The sequence below is a fragment of the Xyrauchen texanus genome, chromosome 11, assembly GCF_025860055.1.
Source record: "Xyrauchen texanus isolate HMW12.3.18 chromosome 11, RBS_HiC_50CHRs, whole genome shotgun sequence".
NCBI classification, from domain to species: domain Eukaryota; kingdom Metazoa; phylum Chordata; class Actinopteri; order Cypriniformes; family Catostomidae; genus Xyrauchen; species Xyrauchen texanus.
This window is the reverse complement of record NC_068286.1, coordinates 25,846,338-25,856,307: the sequence shown is the minus strand read 5'-3', so window position 1 is coordinate 25,856,307 and position 9,970 is coordinate 25,846,338. Positions and strand designations below refer to the sequence as shown.

At 47.3% G+C, this 9,970-nt stretch overlaps 1 pseudogene; it reads left to right on the top strand.

The window, feature by feature from the left end:
• The first annotated feature begins 3,566 nt into the window (after nucleotides 1-3,566).
• LOC127651931 (SLIT and NTRK-like protein 1) lies at nucleotides 3,567-7,849 on the top strand (annotated as a pseudogene).
• The last annotated feature ends 2,121 nt before the right edge of the window (nucleotides 7,850-9,970 follow it).

Below are 9,970 nucleotides of genomic sequence, written 5' to 3'. Positions count from 1 at the left end.
TCTCAGGCTAGGTCAAAGTTGCACTGTTCATCAGTATCAACGAATACTAGGTCTCATGGCGTCTGCGTCCACGGTGATTCCTCTGGGCCTTCTCCATATGAGACCATTTCAGCTGTGGCTAAAAGCCAGGGGATTTCATCCAAGGGCCAGTCCCCTAAGGCAAATAAGGATTACGTGCCGAGCGCTTCGTTCCCTTTCTGTGTGGTTCAGACCCCGGTTCCTTACCTTGGGTCCCACTCTCGGTGCTTCATGTCGTCGCAGGATGCTAATGACAGACGCCTCTCTGACGGGTTGGGGTGCGATCTTAAGTGGTCGTCCAGCCCAAGGGTAATGGGAGGGTCATCAGCTCGATTGGCACATCAACTGCCTCGAGCTGATGGCGGTATTTCTGGCCCTGAAATACTTCCTCCGACATCTGAGAGGCTGCCATGTCCTTGTGCAGGTGGACAACATAGCAGTAGTCTCCTACATGAACCATCAAGGAGGTCTATGTTCTCGCCACCTGAATTTGCTGGCACGTCGGATTCTCCTTTGGGCCCAGGGCAAGCTCCTGTCACTCAGGGCAATTTACATCCCTGGACGCCTAAATGTGGGAGCAGATTTTCTGTCCAGACAAAACATACCGAGGGGCGAGTGGAAACTCCACCCCGAGGTAGTACAACAAATTTGGGAGAGTTTTACAGAGCAGAAGTGGACCTCTTCGCCTCTCAAGAGACTGCGCAATGTCCCCTCTACTTCTCTCTGAGTCACCCAGCCCCTCTGGGTCTGGACGCGATGGCGCATACATGGCCCAGAATGTGTCTGTATGCTTTTCTCCCGGTGTCTCTGCTCCCGGGAGTCTTAGCCAGAGTTCGCCAGCAAGGGTCTTGCCTCTTACTGATAGCGCCTCGCTGGCCGAACAGGATTTGGTTCTCAGAAATTATATCTCTCCTCGACGGCTCGCCTTGGGCGATTTCGGACAGGAGGGACCTTCTGTCTCAGGCACAGGGGACGATATTTCATCCCCGGCCCGAATTGTGGAAACTTCATGTTTGGCCCCTGAAGGGTACCAACTGAGGGACACAGGGCTGTCGCCTGAAGTTATCGAGACCATTCTTAGTGCTAGGGCTCCCTCCACCAGAAGAATCTACACCAATAAATGGGGTGTCTTCGAAAAGTGGTGCAGTTTACATGGTGCAGATCCAGTTAACTGCCAAATTGTTTCAGTTCTGGACTTTCTGCAGGAAAAACTGTCAGCAGGCATATGCCCCGCTACTCTCAGGGTTTATGTGGCTGCCATTTCGGCTTGCCACGCCTTGATGGACGGGGCGCCTTTGGGGAGGCACCCTCTGCTCGCTCGCTTCATTCGTGGAGCCAGGTGACTGAGGCCTCCTGTTAGGACCAGAACTCCCTCATGGGACTTAGCAATAGTCCTGGAGGGTGTGGCTGAAACCCCCTTTGAACCTCTAGAGTCAGCGTCTGACAGACTTCTGACTCTCAAGCTGGTTTTTCTTGTGGCGATTACCTCTCTTAAGAGGCTCTGTCTGTTTTGCCGGCCAGTTTAGAGTTTGCCCCAGGTATGGCCAAAGCTATCCTGCATCCTCATCCTGACTACCTTCCTAAGGTGCCTTTTTCGACACTACACCCTGTCACACTGGAAGCCTTCTGCTCCCCGCCGTTTTTAACGCCGGAGCAGGAAAGTCTTCACAGACTCTGCCCAGTCCGTGCCCTTCAGACTTATGTCCACCGCACTAGCCAGTGGCATAAGTCTGGGCAATTATTTGTCTGCTTTGGGGGCCGCAACAGGGGGACAGCCGCTACCAAGCAGACTATGTCACATTGAGTGAGGGCTGCTATTGCCCTGGCCTATGAGGCGCGGTCAAGCTTCGCCAGTAGGTGTCAGGGCTCACTCCACCAGAGAGGTCGCCGCCTCTAAAGCCTTGGCTAGAGGGGTCCCTCTGCAGCAGGTTTGTGATGCGGCAGGCTGGTCCTCTCCGCACACATTCATCAGTTTTTATAGTTTGGATGTTCATGCTACTCCGGGCTCTTACGTCCTTGAGTCGACATCCCAAGCTCATGCCTGAACGGGTTTGTGACGCGGCGGGCTGGTCCTCTCCACGCACATTCTTCAGTTTTTTATGGAAGGCTCATGCCTGAACACGTTCGTGATGCAGCAGGCTGGTCCTTTCCGCACACATTCATCGAACTTCATGGGTTAGATGTTTCTGCTACTCCGGATTCTTACGTCCTTGAGTCGACATCTCAAGCTCACGTCTGAACAAGTTTGTGATGCGGCAGGCTGGTCCTCTCCGCACACATTCATCATTTTTTATCGTTTGGATGTTCATGCTACTCCGGGCTCTTACGTCCTTGAGTCGACATCCCAAGCTCATGCCTGAATGGGTTTGTGACGCAGCGGGCTGGTCCTCTCTTCGCACATTCTTCAGTTTTTTATGGCAGGCTCATGCCTGAACACGTTCGTGATGCGGCAGCCTGGTCCTTTCTGCACACGTTCAGCGAACTCTATGGGCTAGATGTTTCTGCTACTCCGGGCTCTTACGCCCTTGAGTCAACATCAAGCTCATGTCTGGGACCTCTCGCGTTTTTGTGAGCACACTTCACAACCGTAGGGGTCCGGACAGCCCCAGTGCGGCGGCATGGGTATTAGCAAAAGCGCAGCATCAAAGTGAAGCTTTTTGTAAAGGGAATGTCTCGGGTTACATGTGTAACCCTTGTTCCCTGAAAAAAGCGGAACGAGGTGCTGCGCTTTTTTGCCACACTGGGACGTCCCAGGACTGCTCTTCAGAAAAAGGTATCTGTCGACACGCATGGTGACGCCTCTATTTTATAGCCTGGCCACAGGTGCATCTAATGATCATCACCAGCCGAGGCTATAAATTCAGGTCAATGTTCATTGACGTGTTTCACACAAATTCACAGCTGTTCACAATGCAGGATTGTTCCCCGTAGCGCTTAGCAAAAGCGCAGCATCTCGCTCTGCTTTTTTCAGGGAACAAGGGTTACACATGTAACCCGAGATGTTTTCCCTGTATGTGGACAGCTCTTTTTTCTTCCCCTATCAAGTACAAATCCGATGGATTTTTGCCTTTGCAGCTCAGCAGAGGGTGTTAGATCCACCAGTCAGCACCAGGCTCGTGTTAGTGTGCACCAGGCTTAAAAGTGCAGCATCTCTCAGCAGCCTTCATTGTGATAGATAAACGCTCACTGAGAACTGACGAAAGGATGTGAAAATTGCTTTTTTCTCAACGTATTTGCGCGGTGTGATTTCAGCACTACAGGGGGAAAGATCAGCTCCCGCATGGTGGATTTTAGAGATGCACAACAAGGTCAGTGTTTGCTGTCGTGAAAAGTCAAATAAATGAGTCTCTCTGCGGGCTTTAAGATGATTTGGCGAGCATGAGATGGAAAAGTAATGGAAAAAGAGGCTTCTCGATTTTTCGAGCATGTATTACTGATCACAGAGTGTCATCAAATTTTTTTAGACTAGAGAAGTACGATCTCGTTTCTCGCCCTGTCGCCGATCGCTTTCATGTCTTGATGTCGGAGATAATTTTGACGTATTGAAAATGCTGCTTTGGATTGTGTTGCTGCTGAAGGCAGCTCTTTGTGTGGCTATTGGAAATGTTACAAGGTAAGTGTGTAAGGAGCAAATTTGCTCGTGCAATGCAATAGAAGGCGATTTGCACATCGACTGCGAGAAACGGAGCCTCACGAATCTGCACCATTTGAGGGGTCCGAGTTCCCAATTCTACCACCTCCTGCTCCACGGGAATTCTTTATCCAGGCTATTCCCGAACGAGTTAGCCAACTTTTACAATGCCGTCAGCTTGCATTTGGAGAACAACGGCTTGCACGACATCGTCCCGGGCGCGTTTCTGGGACTGCAGCTCATCAAGCGGCTGCACATTCAGCGATAAGTGACTTTCTCCAAGACCATCACCACACGGTCCAACCAGAAGCCGTGGATGACTGCGGAGGTGCGCACGCTGCTGAGGTCCCGAGACTCCGCCTTCAGAGCAGGCGATAAGGCAGCCCTAAGAACAGCTAGGGCCAAACTGTCACGGGCAATCAGAGAGGCAAAGCGCGCACACGCCCAGAGAATCCACAGTCACTTCCAGGACAGCGGTGACACGCGGCGCATGTGGCAGGGCATCCAGGCCATCACCAACTACAGGACAACATCAGTTGCCTGTGACAAAGATGCCTCCCTTCCAGATGCGCTGAACGACTTCTACGCTCGGTTTGAAGTGCAGAACGACGTGATGGCGAGGAAGTCCACCCCTCCTCCCAACGACCAGGTGCTCTGTCTTACCACGGCAGATGTGAGGAAAACTCTACGTAGAGTCAACCCACGGAAGGCTGCTGGACCAGACAACATTCCTGGCAGAGTGCTCAGAGGATGTGCAGACCAGCTAGCAGATGTTCTTACCGACATCTTCAACATCTCTCTGAGCAGCGCCGTTGTTCCAACGTGCTTCAAGGCCACCACCATCATCCCCATGCCAAAGAAGTCTTCAGTGTCCTGCCTCAACGACTACCGTCCCGTCGCACTTACACCCATCATCATGAAGTGCTTCGAGAGGCTCGTCATGAGGCAGATTAAGACCCAGCTGCCCCCTCACTAGACCCACTGCAGTTTGCGTGATCGTTCAAACCGTTCAACGGACGATGCCATCACCACAACCCTCCATCTGGCCCTCACCCACCTAGACAATAAGGACTCATACGTTCGAATGCTGTTCATAGATTTCAGCTCAGCATTCAACACAATCATTCCCCAGCACCTGATTGGAAAGCTGAACCTGCTGGGCCTGGACACCTCCCTCTGCAACTGGATCCTGGACTTCCTGACTGGGAGACCTCAGTCAGTCTGGATCGGGAACAGCATCTCCACCACCACCACACTGAGCACTGGGCCCCCAGGGCTGTGTGCTCAGTCCACTGCTGTTCACTCTGCTGACTCACGACTGTGCAGCAATGCACAGCTCGAATCACATCATCAAGTTCGCCGATGACACGACCGTGGTGGGTCTCATCAGCAAGAACAACGAGTCAGCATACAGAGAGGAGGTGCAGCGGCTGACGAACTGGTGTAGAGCCAACAACCTGTCCCTGAATGTCGACAAAACAAAAGAGATGGTTGTTGACTTTAGGAGAGCACAAGGTGAACACACTCCGCTGAACATCGACGGCTCCTCTGTGGAGATCGTCAAGAGCACCAAATTTCTTGGTGTTCACCTGGCGGAGAACCTCACCTGGTCCCTCAACACCAGCTCTATCACCAAGAAAGCCCAGCAGCGTCTCTACTTTCTTCAAAGGCTGAGGAAAGCACATCTCCCAACCCCCATCCTCACTACATTCTATAGAGGGACTATTGAGAGCATCCTGAGCAGCTACATCACTGCCTGGTTTGGGACTTGCACCGTTTCGGACCGCAAAGCCCTGCAGAGGATAGTGAGGACAGCTGAGAAGATCATTGGGGTCTCTCTTCCCTCCATCAAAGACATTTACAAAAAACACTGTATCCACAAAGCAACCAGCATTGTGGACTGACCCCACACACCCCTCACACAAACTCTTTACCCTCCTCCCGTCTGGCAAGAGGTACTGAAGCATTCGGGCCCTCACGGCCAGACTGTGTAACAGCTTCTTCCCCAAGCCATCAGACTTCTCAATACTCAGAGACTGGTTTGACACACACGTGTCCTGAGTTGCACTTTAATAACTGTCACTTTATAACTGTCTGCTACCTCAATAACTGCTATGTGCATAGAACATTATCTCATAGTATGTTATGTTTACATTTTTAGAAACTGTCATCTTTTTGCACTACTGAGTACTGGTCGGCGCTGCACTGTCTATTGTCCTGTTCATTGTCAGTAATTTGTTGTACTGTCCCGTACTTTTTGCACATGTTTGCACGTGCACTTTATATAGGTAGTTTATATAGGTATTTTATTTCGTTGTGTAGTCTCATGTGGTCCTATGTTGGTCCTTTGTTGTTTTTATGTAGCACCATGGTCCTGGAGGAACGTTGTCTCGTTTTGCTGTGTACTGTACTAACTGTATATGGTTGAAACGACAATAAAAACCACTTGACTTGACTTGACTTGACATCAATAACAATAAAATACGTTCTTTCAAAAAGAGCTTGTTTCTTGGTTTGGACGACCTGGAGTATCTTCAGGCTGACTTCAACCTTTAGAGGGACATCGACCCGTCGGTGTTCAGGGACTTGAGGAAGCTCGAAGTTTTAATTCTGAACAATAACCTTATTAGTGCGCTTCCCAACAACGTGTTCCAAAACGTCCCCATTACGCACCTCGATCTTAGAGGGATCCGAATAAAAACGTTGCCTTACGAGGGGATTCTAGAACAGATAACTGGCATCGTGGAGGTTTTATTGGAGGACAACCCGTGGGATTGCAACTGCGACCTGGTTTCCCTAAGGGAATGGCTGGAGAACATCCCGCAGAACGCGCTCATCGGACGGGTCATTTGAGAGGCGCCCACTCGGCTGCAGGGCAACGACATGAACGAAACAGCCAAAACTGAGCTGTGTCCTTCAAAGAATGTCATGGATTCGAGTTTGGCTGCGCCTCCCATTCAGGATGAGACCCCTGATCGTGGCCCCCATCCCACGCCATATAAAGCAAGTGGGGGGACGGAGTCCCACAATAAGGGGCGTCCGAAAGTAAGGGAGAATTGGCAGCTGAAAACCAAGCCCACGGCTATGGCGACGGGCGCAATCGAGCGGGATCCGCCGTCTATCTTGACCTGTCCACAGTCATGTAGCTGTAAACTGATTGGAACTAGACAAGGTTTTGGGGTTAACTGCGAGGGCAGGAAGATAGAAAGCGTGGCCTATCTCAGACCCAAACCCCTGAGTGCGCACGAGTTAAATCTGCGCAACAACAACATTTACGCGGTCAAAATAAATCAGCTGAGAGGCTACCACAGCTTAAATTTGCTTAATCTGGGGGGTAATAACGTTAACATGATCGAAAATTACACTTTTCATAACCTCACCGAGTTGAGGTGGCTTTACATGGACAAGAACTACTTGGATACGCTACTGGCCGAGATGTTTGTCGGACTTCAAAATCTGGAGTATCTCAGTTTGGAATATAACGACATCCAGCTCATAATGCCGGGCACGTTCAGCCCTATGCCCAACTTGAGGGTCCTTTTCCTACACAACAACTTGCTCAAAGCTCTCCCTATGGATGCGTTCTTGGGGATTTCGTTGTCCAAAATAAGCTTGCATAATAATTATTTCACCTATCTGCCTGTGCCGAGTGTATTAGATCAGCTCAACTCAATCATCCAGATCGATTTGCATGGCAACCCCTGGGATTGCTCATGCCACATCGTCCCTTTTAAACAGTGGACAGACAAGCTGGGCGCAGATGTCATCGTGAGTGATCTCAAATGCGAGTCGCCCGAGGAGTTCTGGAAAAGGGATTTCCATCGCATCAGAAACGATCTGATGTGCCCTCAACTTTACAACAAAGTCTCCCCCACTTCACTGTCCAAAAAGAGCAATTCCCCCTCAGACACGGGCACGCGCCCCAACTCCTATCTGGATCCCAGCAGAGTGTCTATATCGGTGCTTGTGCCCGGTTTGCTTTTGGTTTTCGTGACGTCGGCATTCACCGTGGTGGGAATGCTCGTGTTTATACTGCGCAACCGAAAGAGGTCGAAACGAAGGGATGGGAATTCTTCGGCATCAGAGATCAATTCTTTGCAGACAGTTTGTGACTCGTCCTTTTGGCACAGCGGAGCTTATCACGCGGACGGGCCCCAAAGAGGTTTCGACTGTGGGGCCCATTCACTGTCCGACAAATGATGCGTAGAATGCGCAAACTAGAGCAAATTTACTGCACAACTAAAACATGTAAACTCCTAAAACTCGCCTCTGTGGGAAAATATATTTTTTGTGAGCTTCGGTTGAGTATGCACCCAGGAAAAACTGCAATGGGGGCCCCATTGTAATATATGCATAGAGCCTCTCACTTTATCCTTCTCTCTCCTCCCAGTTCAGACTGCAAATCAAAAGAGGATGGTGCACGAACGCATGAATGTAATGTAAATAATGGACAGTAATATCTGCATGATTCTCATGGTCTCAACACACACTGGGAACCATTACCACAGTAACATAGACCCTTCTTTCGTTTTATCAATCTCTCACTATATATATCTAAAACTATATGACTATATTAAAAGAGCCATTTCTTCTATTTTGGTCAGTTAGAGTTTGTATTCATTGTTTTTATTTATCTTTCTCAAAGGAGAATATAGCCTACTTAGGCGGAAATATAGAGATATATAAGTTGTAAATGCATGTATAATTTCCGTTTTATCCATTGATTGATGGTCGGGGTTATTTATACTTTTTCTTGTGTGTGTGTGTGTGTGTGTGTGTGTGTGTGTGTGTGTGTGTGTGTGTGTGTGTGTGTGTGTGTGTGTGTGTGTGTGTGTGTACAGGTTTGGATTGTTTACGAGGAATTTTTTTTTGTTACAAACTGTTAATTACAAGGGTATTATGCTATTAATGAGGTTTATGAGGACATTTATAGTGTCCCCATAATTCAAATCGCTTAAAAAAAAACATACTAAACGATTTTGTTTTGTTTTTTTATGTAAAAATGCTTAGGTTTAGGGGTAGGATTAGGGGATATAATTTATAGTTTTAACAGTATAAAAATCATTAATTCTAGGGAGAGTCCTCATAAGGATTGCAACACCAACATGTGTGTGTGTGTGTGTGTGTGTGTGTGCGTGTGTGATTTCTCAAGCATCTGCCCAGTCATCTCCTTTTTCTGAATGTAAAATGTGTTTATCTTATAGTGCACTAACTGTTGACTGTTTTGGGACAGGGAGAAGAAATTATCCTGCGAAAATGTAAATGTAGCGCCAGTGGTCATGTGTTGATGAATATTGTGTGTGGATCTACACAAGGAGAGTTTTTTTTATTTTATTTTTTTTAAATAGGATACATTTAAAAAGTAGAGCCTTTTCAGAAGGTTTTGGTATGCAACGTGTCTGTTTACAGAGTGCACATATACTAAGATGCCTTTATTTTGTATTTATTATTATTATTATATTGTTATTAACAAATAATAATGATCTTTTCAAGAAGTAGGCCTATTCCTTCACAAAAGCCTATTATTCTCTGCAAGTATTGTGAGCTTTTGTAAAGCCATCTATTTTATATGAGAGAGGGCTATTAAATGCTTTGGTTCTTGTCATTGTAAAGTGGATAAAAGGTTTATATATATAATTGGATTGAATGACTGAATCAAGGTCAGTATCAGAGGAAATTAGTTGCACAGTATTTCCAAAATGTCACTTGTACAAACAAGATAGAGTGTGGCACCATACATCTCACTGCTAGTATTTAAACATCACTGCTGATGTTCGCTGAGGTAGAGTTTTCACTGCAGTGATTTTACAACAAAATGGCATAAATAAAGAACGGTTAAAAAGCTGACCAACATGAGTAGCCAGTCATCCTCTTAAAAATATCTTTGTGGCCTCAATTAAGTGTTACTTTGACAGAGCAAACACCAAGGAATAGTTCAACAATAAAGTGTAAAATCTGTCATTATTTACTCACCATTTTGTTGTTTGAAGTCTCTATGTACTGTATGCCCTCTAATATATTCTGTTATTTATTTATAGTTTTTTTTCTCTGTTGAACTCAAAAGTAGAATTATTAACATCACAGGTTCTTGTGTGTGACGTGACCTGGTGCCAAATTTCAGTAGAGTGCAACAGTCTTGTTTCAATAGTAAAAATCCTATCAAATTTTTCCATAGACAAATTGATATTTACCATGAGCTCCGAGGTTTTTAGTCGATGGTAAATGCTTTTGTTGAAACCATCAGTCCAGGTTATTTCAACTTCATAGTTTATAAATCGCATTTAATAGCAGAGTTCCTGGCGAACAACAATAACCATAATC